Genomic DNA, 17,361 nt, shown 5'->3' with positions numbered 1-17,361 from the left:
TTGTTTACTTCCACCTGGAATGACCCTTGTGATGATTGCTTCCTGAGCATAATTGTAGTCTGCAAATGTGACAATAGCCACTGTGTATGAATTCCAGCAGCAACCACCATGTGTAAGAGAAAAATAAAAAATAATTTTCTTTCTATAAGTTCATTTTTATTAAACACCAATAACCAGTACCCAGAATTTGATTTCTTGCAAGGGACATGACATCGAGGAGCACTCTCTTAATGGACGCGCTCATAGATAAGTCCATCTGTCAATAGGTAACCTGTCTGAAGGGATGGAGTGAAAGGGGTACTGTGATTGTCTGGGAACATGCAAGGAATGTGTGTGTGGCGTTTGAGGAGGGCATGGCACGCAGTTCTGTATAAGTTACAAGGGGAGGCGAGCACACATGCATTTTGACTGCAGTGCAATCAGGGACTTCAGCATCTCTGTTTGGTCTTCCATCAGTTTTATCATTCGCTCTTCGCCCACTAAAATACGCTCCTGGCCCTTCTTCTTCTCCTAGCTAATTTCAATTTTTGTCTCTCTCCATGCTCTGTGTTCATGATCTGTGGTGTCCAATGATTGGCGCACCTCCCTAAACATGTCCTTACTCCTTCTGGGTCGCCTCCTTATCTGACAGAGGCACTCCACCAGTGTGTTGGAGGTTCCCCTAAAAGGACACATCTGCAGAAGCACAAAAAACAATAAACAGATGCAGTATTGTGAGTGCACTCACAGCATTGAATCATTACAGTTAAATACAACTCTTTCTCATTCACTCTCCCTTGGCTAGCACACAACTCAGCAAGCACCCTAAACATGGTTAGTTCAGCCCTGTTTTGCGTGTGGGGAGACGATCCAAGATGGGGCAAAGGGTCTAGGTGGCTTTTTAAGGGGATCACTGCAAGCGACTAGGGACACTATTGTAAATGCTGCCACTATTTTTCACAGGTGGGGATCCTTGAAACTGATATCTCACTCCTGTGAGGGTAAATAAGGATGCAAGAGTGCATCTCCTGTGTGCATGCGGCTTCAGCTGGGTCCCTATCCTGCTTGCCTGTGTGCTGCTTTGGTCCCTGCACAAGTAAGTTTCCTACAGCGGGAGAAGAAACAAAGCAGCTCTGCTAAGGAACCTTCGGTACAGGATTGGCGAATACCTCCAGGAAAGTTTCCTAGAGATCTCTCTGAGGGATTCCTGTGAAATTTCAGTGTGAATTAACAAACTTTTCCGCAGGGCCCCCACTGCATAGCCGCATAGGGGAATGGGAAGTAGACACAAACACTGCTACTCTTGTAAATTTCTATTCCTTAACCCATTTCTAGCACATAAAACAAAAGAAAGGACAGCTCTACCTCATGTAAACAACCAGTATCAAATCAAAATGAGCACTTACCAAAGCTCCCATCTCCTGCATCATGCGTGCCAGAGCTGGAGTGCTGGGACTGGCCTGCACCCTCCAGACACGAGAAGAGGTCCTGGATAGCCACACTGCTGGACGACCCTGTCGCCTGTTCCACCTCATCCTTCAACTCCACTTCCTCATCCACCACTTTGTCCTCGGGGTTCAGTCCGCTGGTCACTATCTCCAGCCCCCCTGAAGTATCCACAGAGTTCTTGGCGGTGATGGTGGGGTTGCCACCGAGGATGGCGTCTAGCTTCTTGTAGAAGTGGCAGGTCTTTGGCGCAGCATCAGAGTGACCGTTTGCCTCCCTTGCTTTCTGTATGCCTGCCTCAGCTCCTTGATCTTCGCATGGCCCTGATGCATGTCCCGTTCATGGCTCTTCTCCAACATGCCACAAGAAATCTGACCCCAGGTATTGAAGTTTCTACGGCTGGAGTGGAGCTGGGACTGCACTGCCTCCTCTCCTCAGAGACCCAGAAGATCCAACATCTCTGGTGTTCTCCAAGCATGAGAGTGTTTGCTGTGTGGGCCACCACGGTCATCTGGGAAGCTTTCCACACCAAGCAAACATGAAGTGGAATTTCAAAATTTCCTGGCCTTTTAAAGGGGAAGGGGCGGATGCCTGTGTACCTGGCTGCAGGACAGCAGAGTTTGAAATGCTGACCAGAGCGGTCAAGATGGGCATTGTGGGACAGCTCCTGGAGACCATTTACGGCAACATAATCAAGTGCAGTGTCTACACTGACACTGCGTCAATCTAACTTTGTTGCAAAAAGCTCTATCCCTCTCGCTGAGGTGGTTTTATTTTGTCTGCATAGCTGCAGAGTTAAATCAGCAGGAGGAGCACTGCAGTGTGTACACCTCCACTGTTTTGTCGGCCAAAACTTGACTCTTGAGGGGTGGGGAGACAGAAGGTGTTTAAACAGTGGTTTTGATTCTGTTTCTCCCCCTTGGTCTGAATTATCCATGACATCCATACTGCATCACATCAAGTCCAAATCATTAGAGGAATGCCTCTGCTTGCACTGACCAGAAGATGTTTGGATTCTGATGTCAGCCCAGTTCTACAGCCTGACAGGAATCAGGTGTTGTCCCCAGTGTACACGGAATTCTTCTTTGCAGCCAAACTAGTCTAACGCATTTTGTTAACTGGAACTGGAGCAGCGAAACAAAGAAAACAAATGCTTAATTTTCCAGCTTTGTGGGTGAGAGAACTATAAGTGAAGATTATAATGCCGGACACTGACAGCCTTAAACCAGCTGCCTCAGGAATCTGCCAAGAACTTTGCTGAAAATATGTTCCTCATCTTAGAAACGGAGCTAAGACTTATCACACATCTGCCCACCTTTATTCGAATGAAGCTCCTTCTGATCTGTCAGCTCAGGCATTGTCAATTTCATCCAGAACAATTTACAAACTTGGAACCTAATCCTGTAAACCCTTAATCATTTGTTCAATCCCATTGAAGACAATGGGACTATTTGCATGACTATGGACCACTTTTGTGGACTGGTAAGAATTTCAGGAGTCTGTTGCTATAAAGGAAGTTGAATCCTCCACTGAAATGCAATGTTTGGGTACAATACAGTAAAGCAGTTTAGGATACAGTTCTACTTAAAATTTGTCTTTTAATAAGTCATACATATGCTGAAATGGCTCCTCACCCAACTCGCATATTCCATATAAACAGACTGAATACTACATACACCTCTACCCCGATATAACGCTGTCCTTGGGAGCCAAAAAATCTTACTGCATTATAGGTGAAACCACGTTATATTGAACTTGCTTTGATCCACCGGAGTGCGCAGCCCCGTCCCCCCAGAGCGCTGCTTTACCGCGTTATATCCAAATTCATGTTATATCGGGTCGCGTTATATCGGGGTAGAGGTGTATTTGTGGGGAAAGTGAGTAGTTAAGCATCTTGATGTTTGTCTATACAAAGGGGGATGTCGGAGGGGACGGGGAGAGCGTGGGAGCCCCGGGCTGGGGGCAAGGCAGGGAGGAGTCACATGGAGGGTCACATGGGGAGGTCACGTGTCCCCCCTTGTGTCCCTCCTTGTGTCCCTCCCATGAGTGCAGTACTGGCAAGAAATGATTTCTACTTGCACCACTGGCTTCACATATGGTGCAGGAACTCCAGGCTTGGCTATCTCCTGGTCCTCATAGAAAAAGTGAGTGTATCACCTCTGGGTCATTGCAGTTCCCACCTGGTATCTTGCAGCCCAAATTATCCTAAAGCCAGGTTTTATAATCTCAAAGCATCTTGCAGAGGCTGTCCACTATGAGATGGAGCTATGCAGAGCCCCTTATTTGAGCATTAGGAATAGAGATCTCATAGAAGAATCAAATCATTGTCTCTTATTATGAGAAACCAAAGGAGACAGTACCAAAAAGCTCCATATTGAACTTCAGATCTTGTCCACATGAGACGTTACTATGCGGCAAACTGGTGCACTGTAGATTCACACCCTGGCTTGCCACACAGTAACTTGACAAGGAGACAAGCCTTCAGGCTGCATCATAACAGCAATCTTGGTATCAAGATGTCTAGGAGAAAAATCTGTGACATTAACTAAGTATAAAGTCTTTTCTCTCCTAAACAATCAAAATCCCAAAGGGGCGTTACCTATGAAATTAGAAAACAATGAAAACCAAGGAAAACTGTTACATAATTTCCCAAAGAGTCAACTGAAGCATCAAGGAGCACAAACATCTACAGGAGGAGTGCAAGGCGGCCAGCCTGATTCTACAGTCCTTACTCAGGGCAAACTCCCATGTGAGTTATTGGGAATTTCTATAAGAGTTTGATCTGAGGAAGGGCTGTACAAAAGTGCCTCATGTGTCTTGGACAAAAACAAAACAAAGAAGCAAAAAGGACTCAATGGCTCTTTCTTATTTCCTGTGTGCTTGTCATTATTTTAGTTTAGCAACATAGTTAGTTCTATCTATTAGCGTAAAATAAAATAACCTGGATTTATATAGTGCTTTTCATCCAAGAATCTCAAGAGGCTGTAGAAAACTGGTTCAATATTTCTATACTCATTTTACTGATAGAGAAACTTTAAAAGTGAAATCAATGGATGTCACAGTCACTCAGTATCTCTGAAAAATAGGCCCATAATTTATCCGTGCCCCAGTTTCCTAACCAGTAAAATGAGGATAATGGTGCTTACCAATCATTATAAAACTTTTTGAGATTCTCAAATGAAAAGTATTATTTCAGTGCAAAATGTTTTTATTACTTCAGTGTAAGGTATTTAAGATAGTGGCAGCTGCTTGACATCTCTGAAAATCAGGACCTAAGTGATTTATTCAAGGTCACGCACAGAGTATAAGGCAGAACCTAGATTTCCTGACTCCCAATCATGCGGTCTAACTACTAGACAATGCTGCCTCCCATACTGAAATTATAAAGTTTGACCACTGAAGGTGGTTCCGGTTTTCTGATTATGTGACCCCAACCATCCTCTTTTGTTGTTGTTCATTCATCCTTTTTATGTAACTGTTCTCCTAGCTGTGAAAATCAAAAAGGTCAGCTTGACAATAAACTGCATCATTTGAAAATGTTAACACTGTGGACAAAGAATGGGAAGTTGCCACCCATTTTCTTGAATTTTGGGAGACAATAACTTGGCAACTTTATACTTAACAAAGTGGATGCAATGAGCTAAACCCAAACGCCCTCTGCAATCAAATTACTGCTTTACATTTAGTGCAAATCTGGGGAAATTGTAAATAAACTGGAACACTCAGGCTACTGACTGTACAACAGCAGAGAGAAAAAGTCAGCTGTCAATACCGCTACTTCTTTCAATAAATTCTGTGGGCCAGATTCTAAACTCACATTGATGTAAATCCAGAGTAACGCTGATGGAATTACTGTGGGTTTACACTGGGATAAATTAAATCAGAATCTGGCCCCGTGTTTTTTCTATCCTCTCAGAAAGATTTTTTAGCCTGTGTGACAAGAGCCAGTAGGATTCTATCAGTACAGCTATTAAAAATTTGGAGAATGCAAAACTGTTGATAGGAGACAGCCCTAGATCAATGCATAGGTTTTTATGTCTGAATTGCCTGGATCATGTTTTATCACTAGAGCACAAGACTGTGTTGGGAGGACAGGGAGCTGCACTGCCCTGGAGAATTTCTTAGCTCTAGTCTAATCTTAAAATGTAGATCTACCTACCTATGTTGCTTAGGAGTGTGAAAAATTCACACTCCTGAGTGCTGCAGTTAAGCACTGTGTAGTGTAGCTGTGGCTAGGTTGATGGAAGAATTCTTCTCTCAACCTGGCTATCACCTCTCAGGAAGGTGGAGTACTTTGATGAAAAATCCTTTCTATTGCTATAGGAAGCATCTACACTGAGGCACAGCAGTGTCATAGCTGCAGGGCTGCAGGTGGTCTACTAGAGCGCCCATAGTGGAGACATGCCCTGTGAGGCTGGTCAAAAAAAAATTGAGGAAACAGTTCCCATCAGAAAATACAGTTCCATCAAAGTCAAAACACTTTGTGAAGTCAACGCCTCCCCAAGGAAATGTTTCAGTATTCCTGTCAAAATGAATGTTCATTTTGAATTTTGTATTATATTGCTTAAAATAAAATGTTGAAATAGAAACAATGATTTGATTTTGTTAAAGTGTCTCAATCATTCGTAAATTAAATTTGTTCACTATTATCTTTTGTGGAAAAATTTTAAATTATTGGGTTTCAATCCAAGTTTCAAAATCTCAGAATTCTCCATGAAATGGAATTTCTGTTCTCTGCACAGCTCTAGCCTCAAAGAGCTTTAATGAACTGGCATTTTCTATTATACTTCTGTATCTGTCTTTGCTGTTTTGGGCACTGGGTGGTGGGCAGCTCTGAAAGTAGACAGAATAGAGCAGGGGTGGCCAACTTGAGCCTGAGAAGGAGCCAGAATTTACCAATGTACATTGCCAAAGAGCCACATTAATACGTCAGCAGTCCCACATCAGCTCCTTCCCCCCCCAACAGCATCTCCCACCCACCAGCGCCTCTCCCTCCCTCTCCGCTCCTCCAGATTAGCTGTTTTGTGGTGTGCAGGAGGCTCTGGGGGGAGAGGAGTGAGGGCATGGCAGGCTATGGGGAGGGGGCGGGAAGGGTGGAGCCAGGGGTTGAACAGTGAGCACCCCTCGGCACATTGGAAAGTTGGCGCCTGTAGCTCCAGCCCCAGAGTCGGTGCCTATACAAGGAGCCGCATATTAACTTCTGAAGAGCCACATGTGGCTCCAGAGCCATAGGTTGGCCACCCCTGGAATAGAGTACTGCTCTTGGGCCTGCCTTGGATGGGGAGCCAGGCAAAGCTGAGACCAGTTACAGAACCAATGCTCTTAGTTGTCAAAGCTGTCACTGAAGGGTGTGTAAAAGCACTGGGAGGTATAAGTGTACTGCCGTAGCTGCAGCACTGGCAATTGTTGACTAAACTGGCATTGCAACAGGTCAGTTAACTTTCCCAGAGAAACCAACAGTACTTTCAGTGCCAGTGCACAAATGGCAGTAATTTTGGGTGCTGTGTTAACAGGCCTGCTACAACACCTAAAATCTCTAGTGTAGACAGGGCCCGCCTGAGATTTATTTTCCAACATGGTCACAGCTAGTACTGCTCTGGAAAGGCTTTTTGTTTTTTAAACATCCATGCGAACCAAAAATCAGGTTCCAGAAACTATATCTACATGGTCTAGACCAGGGGTCGGCAACCTTTTAGAAGGGGTGTGCCAAGTCTTCATTTATTCACTTTAATTTAAGGTTTTGCGTGCCAGTCATACAATTTAACGTTTTTAGAAGGTCTCTTTCTATAAATCTATAATGTATAACTAAACTATTGATGTAGGTAAAGTAAATAAGGGTTTTAAAATGTTCAAGAAGCTTCATTTAAAATTAAATTAAAATGCAGAGCCCCCGGACCAGTGGCCAGGACCCGGGCAGCGTCAGTGCCACTGAAAATCAGCTCGTGTGCCGCCTTCAGCACGTGTGCCATAGGTTGCCTACCCCGGTCTATAGAATGGCTAATGAACACAGTTGCAACACAATTTTGCAACTGTGTAACACCATAGTTACAACAGCTGTCAAGTTTGAAAACAGTTTCAAGCAGTTATAAATCCCAGTATGTTGAGGGCTTTACATACCATACTCGACCCTATTCTGTATTCCTTACTCAGGATAAACTCTCACTGCCTTCAGAAGGGGTTATGACTGAGTAAGGCTAAGGGCTGGTCTACACACAACCATGCACCAAAATAATTAAATCAGTTTTAACTCACACCTTTTGTTACATCAGTGCAAGTATGTGGACATCCTTATTTTGGAATAAAAGTGTCCAAATGCAAAATTGCACCAACATAATAAAAGTGTGAATTAAAATTGATATAGATATTTCAGTTACAAGTCTGTATGTGGACCTGCTCTAAAAGACTGAGCCTGAATTGGCTTTTGCTGCTATTTAACTAAGGACCCAATTCTGTAAACCTTACTCACATTAAGTAGTACTTCATCCCACAAATAGTCACACTAATTTCTAAGACATAAATGCTATGCAACATGAATAAAGATTGTAGAATCAGGCCTTAAAAGAGACATATCAAAAACACCATTTGAAGGATCTCATATTAATATTGTCAGAGCTTCAAACGGAACATTTTTCTTTGCTATTCATTCTGGCAGGTTGTCCTACCTCTAGTGGCAGTACATGAGAATTGCTGAATAAGTCTTCTATGGAATTAGTATGTTATAAGTAAGCAGTTTTTACATCCTGGAAATACTACACAAGTGTCTAATGTATGTTGTGTGTGAAAAATTAAAATTTAAAACAATCCATATGTTGGTATTCTGCAATGCCCAGACTCTTAAAGTCAGGTACTAGATATGAGGAGGCTTTCCAAGTCAAGTGCTATGATTTGCCCAAAGGAGCAAGTAACAGATTTTGGGCATGACCCTGTCTTCCTTATGTACCTACAATGCTCACTGAAGCTAGAGGATAAGGCCCAACTCTCAAAAGAAAGTTATAAAAATCCCAAATCCATGATTCATCACTACAGCCACTCTGGGATTGGGCAAATTGTATGCCATTGTGATGGAGAAGTTATTCAACCTTGGGGAGGACAGACAGCAACACTATGGTTTCTGGTGGGAGTGCAGCTAGTTAGCCTCCCTTATCCACTTACCAACATGTAACATCACCTCTGAATTTGGCCCAAGGTGATTGACTCCACTTGATTTATTTTATAATCACTTCTTTAATGACCATTGCCACATCCTCATCATTCAGCAAAGCCAGTGGGAGCTCCATGTGCGGAGGGCTTTCTGGAATGGGCCTTTACTCGTGTGACTCAGAATTTGGCCATCATTTTGTTTTCTTGGAGCCAAATTGTTCCCTCCTTTGGAAAAGACCCATGGGAAGAAAGAAGTACACTGGAAATTGTGCAAGATTCATTACATCCCGAAGACAGATTGGTCTCTGACCTCACATGATGGGGTGAGGGCATCACCTGAAAGGCTCTGGGGGGGAAGTCAGGCTCCAACCCCTCTCAAAACCCTGGGCAGTAAAATGGGCAGCAGAACACACTGTGATACTACCTTGCTTCCCCCTCCAGATGGTTGCACTGATCCTGAAAGGCCCATAGGAGTTCCACACATGGAGGGTTTGAAGTACTGAGATGCAAGGTGAATTATGAATTTAAGTGAAGCCTTTAATTCAGTCACTTTTTAATAAGATTTTGATCATTTATTTTATGTGAATCTGCAAAGTGTTTGCTTTTATAACATCTAATTGATAAGTATATAATCTGGTTTTAATTTAAGATCTGCAGGTGTTCCCCAAAGGTAAATATTAGATTCTTTATTGCTTTCTTTATTCAGTAATGATAGGGGAAATGTCTGTAAGGTTCCTAGCATCCATTTGTATGCAGATAGAATCATATTTTATAATAGTCGTAAATCTGACAGAATAGCCTCTTGCATTCAAGACAACACAATAAATATCATCTTGTGGCTGAAGTAAACATGTTTGGAAGGAAAATGAAATAAAGATGTTATTAGAGGTTTAATGAAACAATGGTAACTGCTTATTTACAAAAGATGTATGTGTACATCCCTGAGAGGTGCAAAGCCCATGCTGAGTTTGCAGCTTCTTGATGAGCAGGACAATGGAGATTCTCAGCAGGAGCCTACAGACTCCGCAGAAATGGGCTTAACACGTCTCAGAGATGATGGCTGCCTATATAATGCTAAATTATCTCTATCTATCTCAGGTTTTTAAAAGATGTCTATCACCATGGTATCAAAGCACCAATTACAGTATGGCTGCCTTTGTACAGGTGTGCCTAAGCACCTCTGCACATGAGGTAGGTGTAATACCAGACACCCAAGCACCACTGAGGGAGGCTCTATATCTGTGTAAGGCATAATATTTCTGTACTCTGGATGCAAAATTGATCCCATTGTAGAAGGCCCATATCAGGACTAAAGAGGGGTTTAAGTGGTACCTAGTCCTTGTGCTGGCCTTGTGACCAAGGGTGAATTTCACCCTGGAAGCACAAGAGAAGAGGTTGACCTGCATTGTCTCCAGTGCAGTAATCTAGAGAGGGCAATGCTGTAGGCTGTATTCACCTAAAGTAGTTTTTGCATGTTGCAGCAACTATTGATGCCCAGTATACTGTTCCCCCTCCTCCACTTCCAAGAAGTATTATGCCTCGAACAGACATACAGCTTCCCGCCATTGTGCTTGGGTGCCTGGCTCTCAGGGACCACATTATAACCCACAGAAAACATACATATTGTACCAAAAGTTAAAATTATTGTATAACTCACAAGCGGCAAAGACCTGGGTGTGTGGGAGGTCATCATGGTGGTTGAAAAATTCAGATGCTGCAACACGTACAAGTAAAAAATAAGAAAATTTTAATGTAATGTTTTGGGTTTCTTAATGGTTCTCTAAAATGAAAGAACCTTCTCTTGTGATCACTACCAGCATTCACTGACAGAATGTACTGGAACAGCTCAGATCATTTTCTGCAGACATCCAAAATAAAAGAGAATAACACAAACCATTCCCTCTTCCCTTCTCCCAAAGAGAACAAGAAAGATACTGATGCTCTTTCTTCTCTCTCCATCACAGCTATTTGTAGGGAAGAGTGCATTTGACATCTTGTGCTGCAGAATAGAAAAGAAAACAGAGGACTCCTAAGAAAATGTAAACGCCAAGGATTTATGGCAATATTCCAAACACAGGGCCTTTTATGATTTGCAGGGAGGAAGCACAAGCTTCTATGCTTGCACAGCAATTAAGAACTAAATATATTAAAAACTGAATATAAAACTTTTGTTAGAGAAATAATATTTAAGTCTTCCCTCCCCCTCCGACAGCACCCTGCTTTCCCCAGCCCAATTTATAACTCTTTAATTCTTGCCATGTCTTTCGTGTAATAACCCCAGCTGTTTGTGTTCCATCTCTTGAAGAATAACTTTCCAAGACTCAAAGCAAACATAAGGAGAAGGCCCTCTCATAACCTGTAAGATATTTCACCATCAAGCATTCCAGCTCTTTTGCCACAATGAGTTTCACTCACATCACAGATGTATAGCATACAGATAAATTCAATATAGGCCCTTTCTGTGGAGTTGGGTGGATCCTGTCTGTGAATCTGTAGTGCCACTTCCGCTATATCTGGATGCTGAAGGATTTGATATTCCATTACATACAATAAGTCCTTTTGCCATGACTGACAAAGACCGGAATAAGGACCTTGCTATACAAGTGTGAGAGGTGGTAGAAGAACTGAGCACAGTAGAATATTTCTGACAGTGTAACAGAATACTTCACACAGAGAAGAAGTAATGAATCTCCATAATTTTAGACTGTATAAACAAATGGGTAGTCACCACAGCAATGAAAAAACATGCATGGTGGGATCATTCAGGAGCCTTCTGTGTTTTCTGTCTCCACTCTCACGTTTCTTACTTTTCCTAGTGTGACCCAGATACGATACTTCACATGGCAAAAATGGGCTAGTGCTTTTAGGCTGCAAAATGGCAGTCCCAGAGAGATCTCCAAGATATGGGATCAGCAAAGATTCACAGGACCCAGAACTAGATATAGAAATAAAGTTTCAACCCTCACAACCTCATGAACACTGAGCTGCACCCCCCCAGAAGGTCCCTTGCCTCTGCTCCCCTCTCCACTATTTTTCTTTCACCCCCCACTACTTGTAACTGATTCCCACTTGTCCACCTGATTTTCTTTCAATTTCCTTTATATCTGCTCCTTATTTTGCCATTCCCTTTTTTGGCCCCATACTTTTACTAGGTCCAGGCTCCTTATACTGTCACCATGATAATTCCAAAGCACCTTCCTACTGCTGACTTCCCTCAGCATCTACGTCAGGCATGACCAGACATGGTGCTGCATTGGACAGTCCCAGTCACTGGAAATTCCCAGGCCTGGGCTCCCATAAAGCATGGGACAACTGCCCTAACTGTCCCTACTGGCACAGTCCTGGCATAGATTTATTAAGCATATTGCATAACACAGCAAGAGAGTGAACTCAATGTCTTATCTTTAATTTGTGCTCCCAATGGACAAAGTTTACAGAGAAAATTTTAGGAGACTGCACTGCGACGTCTCTGCTCTCACTTCCTCATTTGATCTGCAGTCTGGGATTAATTTTCCCATGCACCAAAATGGCCAGTCACTTGATGTAGTCTTCACCAAGTACACATCTCTTATCTTTATGGTAAACCACAAACATTTGTCGCCTGGAACAAACATTGGGAGAAAGTCAAAATTAGCCTTTAAAAGGGTGTTAACTACCTCAAGTTAATTGGCAATCAATTAATTTAAAGTAAAAAACCCAAGCAGACATACCTTTTGTATCAGTCCTTATCCAGACCCTCATCATCTCTCATCCCAACTACTCCAACTTCCTCCTTTCTGGCCTTGACAAATCCCACCTTGTCCCATTTATATCCATTCAAAATGCTACTGCAAAGAGCATTTTCTTGTCTTCACTTTTAAGGCCCTTCAAAGCCTACTTGTTATCTCTTATACTGTATCAAGACATTTAACCCTGCCTCTATTCTGCAAATGATGTCAGTCTGTCTTGAATGCCCATTTATAAAATTTTCCAGCAAGCATCTTCTGCTTTCTCCCATGCTACCCCTTATCCATGTGAGGAGCTCCCTGTAAATATCCACAAAGCCACCACATTTTCCTCCTTCAAATCCCTTCTTAAAACTCTCCTATACCATGATGCCTAGAAAATATTTGATAATGGTTAGGCAGGTGGGGTGCTGTGGCTGCTGCTTATGTAGTCTGACTAGTATCATCTCAATATGCATCCGAAGAAGTGGGTTGTAGCCCACGAAAGCTTATGCTCTAATAAATTTGTTAGTCTCTAAGGTGCCACAAGTACTCCTGTTCTTTTTATCATCTCACTGTTATCTTGTGCCTACTTTGCAGAACTTACAATGTAATTATAAAATCAGAAAGTAGCCATCTATTCTCTCTCCTTTTATTAGGTTGTAATCTCTTTGGGGTAGGTACTGTCTCTTTGTTATGTTTATACAGCATGATGGGGCTGTGGTCTTTAGGTACTACCACACTACAAATAAAAAATGACCAGTGAAGCTCCAGATTTATTTTGTGCAGTTACACTAGCTAGGATAAAGGTATATAAGGAATAAAATCCCTCATCATGCTTCAAGATGTAAGCCAGTCACTAAGGTCCAGATCCACAATGGAAGTTAGGAGCCTAAATACCTTTGTGGATCTGGGCCTAACTGCTTGGAGTTAGCAGGAAACCTCCCTAGGAGAAAGTTATTGCAGAATTGTCCATTGTATGAGTTTTTTCACTTTTCTCTGAAGCTTCAGGTATTGGCCACAGTCAGAGACAGGATACCAGACTAGACAAACTACTGGTCTCACCCAGTATGGTAATTCCTGCAACCCAATAGACTCAATACAGGATCGGTAAACAAAATAACCTAGTACAAGCAGGTGTCATGGTTGGGAGGAGTAGGCAGGAGATCAACACACATTTCAAATTTGCAGCAAGTAGTCAGTGGAGCCAATTGTTATTCGGTATGTGAGGAGGCCTGGGGAACTAGACGTTTTATTCTGAAAGGGAAATGAAAAAGAAAATGCATTTTTATAATATTCCAGCTGTTTTTTGTTTTTTTTTAATAAATGAGCTGGATCAACTTTTGAAGCATGTTCATGACTACTGCATTAGGGAACTTCTGCTAAGACAGGTTTTCAAACAAAGAAAACATGCTATATTTGATTAGTGCATAATACAAGGGTCCTCGCTTTCCAAAAGTATTCTGAATACTCAAAGTCTGCCAGCATAAATGTTTAACAATAATTCTTCAGCTGATTTTTAACAGACTGAACATTAAGCTGTTTGGCTGATTTAAGTCTCTCAAAGAGAAATATTATGTATTACCAGAATATTTGCCATTATTATACTTTCACTGCATAAATTTTCAGAGATTCTGAAAAGATTTAAATTTGTATATTAAGAATTAAAGATAAACTGAAATAGCAAATAATATGTGGTTGTAAGATTCTAATTCCTGGTGCAGACATTAGTGACTGTATGACACATAGGAGACATTTGTGAGAGGATGGGTGTTAGCACTATTATCTTGGCTAAGTTCCAGTGTAATGCCTTTCTTCCTATTTTAAAATCCCCCTATAATTACAACTGGACATAAAGTCACTTCCTGTCCTAAACTGCTGCATATTTTTATTGTGAAGTATTAAATGGCTGCTGTGTTCCGCAATGGAGGTGGCTGTATTTCAGTAGTCAGTAGAGTGAGTGCATCATGTAACTTATAAAAGACCATAGAATTATAGAATATTAGGATTGGAAGAGACCTCAGGAGGTCATCTAGTCCAATCCCTTGCTCAACGCAGGACCAACACCAACTAATCATCCCAGCCAGAGCTTTGTCAAGCCAGGCCTTAAAAACCTCTAAGGAAGGAGATTCCACCACCTCCCTAGGGAACCCATTCCAGTGCTTCACCACCCTCCTAGTGAAACAGTGTTTCCTAATACCCAACCTAGACCTCCCCCACTGCAACTTGAGACCATTGCTCCTTGTTCTGTCATCTGCCACCACTGAAAATAGCCGAGCTCCATCCTCTTTGGAACCCTCCTTCAGGTAGTTGAAGGCTGCTATCAAATCCCCCCTCACTCTTCTCTTCTGCAGACTAAATAACCCCCGTTCCCTCAGCCTCTCCTCGTAAATCATATGCCACAGCCCACAAATCAATTTTTTTGCCCTCCGCTGGACTGTCTCCAATTTGTCCACATCCAGGGGTGAAAGTAACTTAAAGGATTTACCGGTACGCCAGAATCCTGAGCGGGAGCATGGCCTCAACCGGAAGAGGCGTGGCTTTTCAATATTTAAAGGCCCTGGGGCTCCGGCTGTGAGCCCTGGGGCCTTTAAATCACCCTGAAGCTACCAGCTGCAGAGGCGGCTGGGAGCCCCGGGGCTCAGGGGTGAATTAAAGGGCCTAGGCGCCGGCCGCTGCGGAGCTCCGGGCCCTTTAAATCACTGCAGGAGCCCTGCCGCCACTACCCTGGGGCAGCAGGGCTCCGGTGGGGATTTAAAAGGCCCGGTGCTCCTGCCACTCCAGAAAGCCCTGGGCCCTTTAAAGCGCCGCCGGAGCCCTGGTGGGGATTTAAAGGGCCCGGAGCTCTGGCCGCTGCAGGGAGCCCCGGGCCCTTTAAATCACCGCCAGGGAAGCGGTCCAGTCCGGCACGGTGTACCGGCTCTTGCTGGTACACCGTACCGGCTTACTTTCACCTCTGTCCATATCCCTTCTGTAGTGTGGGTACCAAAACTGGATACAATACTTCAGGTGCGGCCTCAGCAGTGCAGAAGAGAGGGGAATAATTACTTCCCTCGGTCTGCTGGCAATGCTCCTACTAATACAGCCCAGTATGCCCTTGGCCTTCTTGGCAACAAAGGCACACTGTTGACTCATATCCAGCTTCTCGTCCACTGTAATCCCCAGGTCCTTTTCTGCAGAACTGCTGCTTAGCCGGTCGGTCCCCCGCCTGTAGCGGTGTATGGGATTCTTCCTTCCTTAGGCCTGGTCTACACTAACCCCCCAAGTCGAACTAAGGTACGCAACTTCAGCTACGTGAATAACGTAGCTGAAGTCGACATACCTTAGTTCGAACTTACCGCGGTTCAGACGCGGTCCACACGCGGCAGGCAGGCTCCCCGTCGACTCCGCGGTACTCCTCTCGCCGAGCTGGAGTACCGCAGTCGACGGCGAGCACTTCCTGGTTCGACTTATCGCGTCCAGACCAGACGCGATAAGTCGAACCCCGAACTTCGATCCCCCGCCGCCGAACTAGCGGCTGGGTGTAGACCAGCCCTAAGTGCAGGACTCCGCACTTGTCCTTGTTGAACCTCATCAGATTTCTTTTGGCCCAATCCTCCAATTTATCTAGGTCACTCTGGACCCTATCCCTACCCTCCAGCGTATCTCTCTCTCCCCCCAGCTTAGTGTCATCTGCAAACTTGCTGAAGGTGCAATTCATCCCATCATCCAGATCATTAATAAAGATGTTGAACAAAACCGGCCCCAGGACCGACCCCTGGGGCACTCCACTTGATACCAGCTGCCAATTAGACATCGAGCTGTTGATCACTACCCGTTGAGCCCGACAATCTAGCCAACTTTCTTTCCACCTTATAGTCCATCCATCCAATTCATACTTGTTTAACTTGCTGGCAAGAATACTGTGGGAGACCGTATCAAAAGCTTTACTAAAAGGTCAAGATATATCACCTCCACCGCTGGATTCTGGAATCCTGCAGTTTGAAAAGCCAATGTAAATCTAAATCATTCGTCTGTTTTACTTATATTCATTGGTACAGAAAACAAAGTGCAGGCTGTTAACCATCTTACCGCCTGGAATGATCCATCAGGATTACGCATTCACACAGTCGCGCTTAAAGGCCCAAATCAGAACCAAACGCTTGCCGTGCTGGGTACTGCCCACCCAGGAAGATGCGGTCCCATCAAAAACAGTTCCATGTTACAAAGCCAAGAGACAACAAGGGACTGTCACAAACAACAGGGGGAGGTGGGGGGGGGGAGCACAGGGAGGCCAAGGGCCACTGCCAGGCATGTTCCCTAGACTATGGGTACATCTACACTACGAGATTAATTCGAATTTAGATAATTCGAATTTGGGAAACAGATTGTATAAATTCGATTGTGCGCGGCCACACTAAGCACATTAATTCGGTTTTTAACCACATTAATTCGGTGGTGTGCGGCCACACTACCCCATTAATTTTAACCACATTAATTCGGTGGTGTGCGGCCACACTACCTCTAATTCGAATTTACAAAATCGATTTTGGTGCTACTCCGCTCGTCGGGGTGGAGTACAGAAATCGATTTTAAGCGCCCTTTAATTCGAAGTAACTGGCTCCGTTGTGTGGACGGGTTAAGGATTAATTCGGATTAACGCAGCTAAATCCGAATTAAAGTCGTAGTGTAGACCAGGCCTAAGTGTATCATTTGTTTCTGAGTCACGGATGTTATCCTAGGATTAGGGGACCGCAGACATGTCGGCTGTGGCCCCTGTACCACCAGAGGCTGGTCACCTACAGAGGAGAGGAGACATCCCACCTGCTGTGAAGTAGGTCAGTGACTGGCCCTAATTAGCTTGGGGGGGGGGGGGGGGGGGGGGGCCGGCGGGGCCCCCCCCCCCGGGGGGGGGGGGGGGGCGAGAGGGTGTCAGCCCGACAGGTTGACCCGGCCTGGCCCAGGGCTGGCCAGGGGCGCGTGGCGCGAGCCCTGGGAACCGCCCGGCCCCAGCCCCCCCCGCCGGGGGAGACGAACGGTCAGAGGCAGCAGCGCGAGCCGAAGGGCGCGCGCGGTGGGCGGGTCATGACGTCACTGGGAGAGGGGGGGGGGG

At 44.3% G+C, this 17,361-nt stretch overlaps 1 protein-coding gene across 1 annotated transcript in view; it reads right to left on the bottom strand.

The window, feature by feature from the left end:
- LOC112116028 (integrator complex subunit 6-like) overlaps positions 1 to 16,515 on the bottom strand; it is an 88,561-nt gene extending 72,046 nt beyond the window's left edge. Inside the window, exon 1 of the transcript XR_003369854.1 lies at positions 16,341 to 16,515. The gene's annotated coding sequence lies outside the window, so the exon portion shown is untranslated. The remainder of the gene's footprint in view (positions 1 to 16,340) is intronic.
- Positions 16,516 to 17,361: the final 846 nt, after the last annotated feature.

This window comes from Terrapene carolina, unplaced genomic scaffold, assembly GCF_002925995.2.
Source record: "Terrapene carolina triunguis isolate 2854851 unplaced genomic scaffold, T_m_triunguis-2.0 Scaffold131, whole genome shotgun sequence".
Lineage (NCBI taxonomy): Eukaryota > Metazoa > Chordata > Testudines > Emydidae > Terrapene > Terrapene triunguis.
This window is presented reverse-complemented; position numbering and strand designations above follow the sequence as displayed.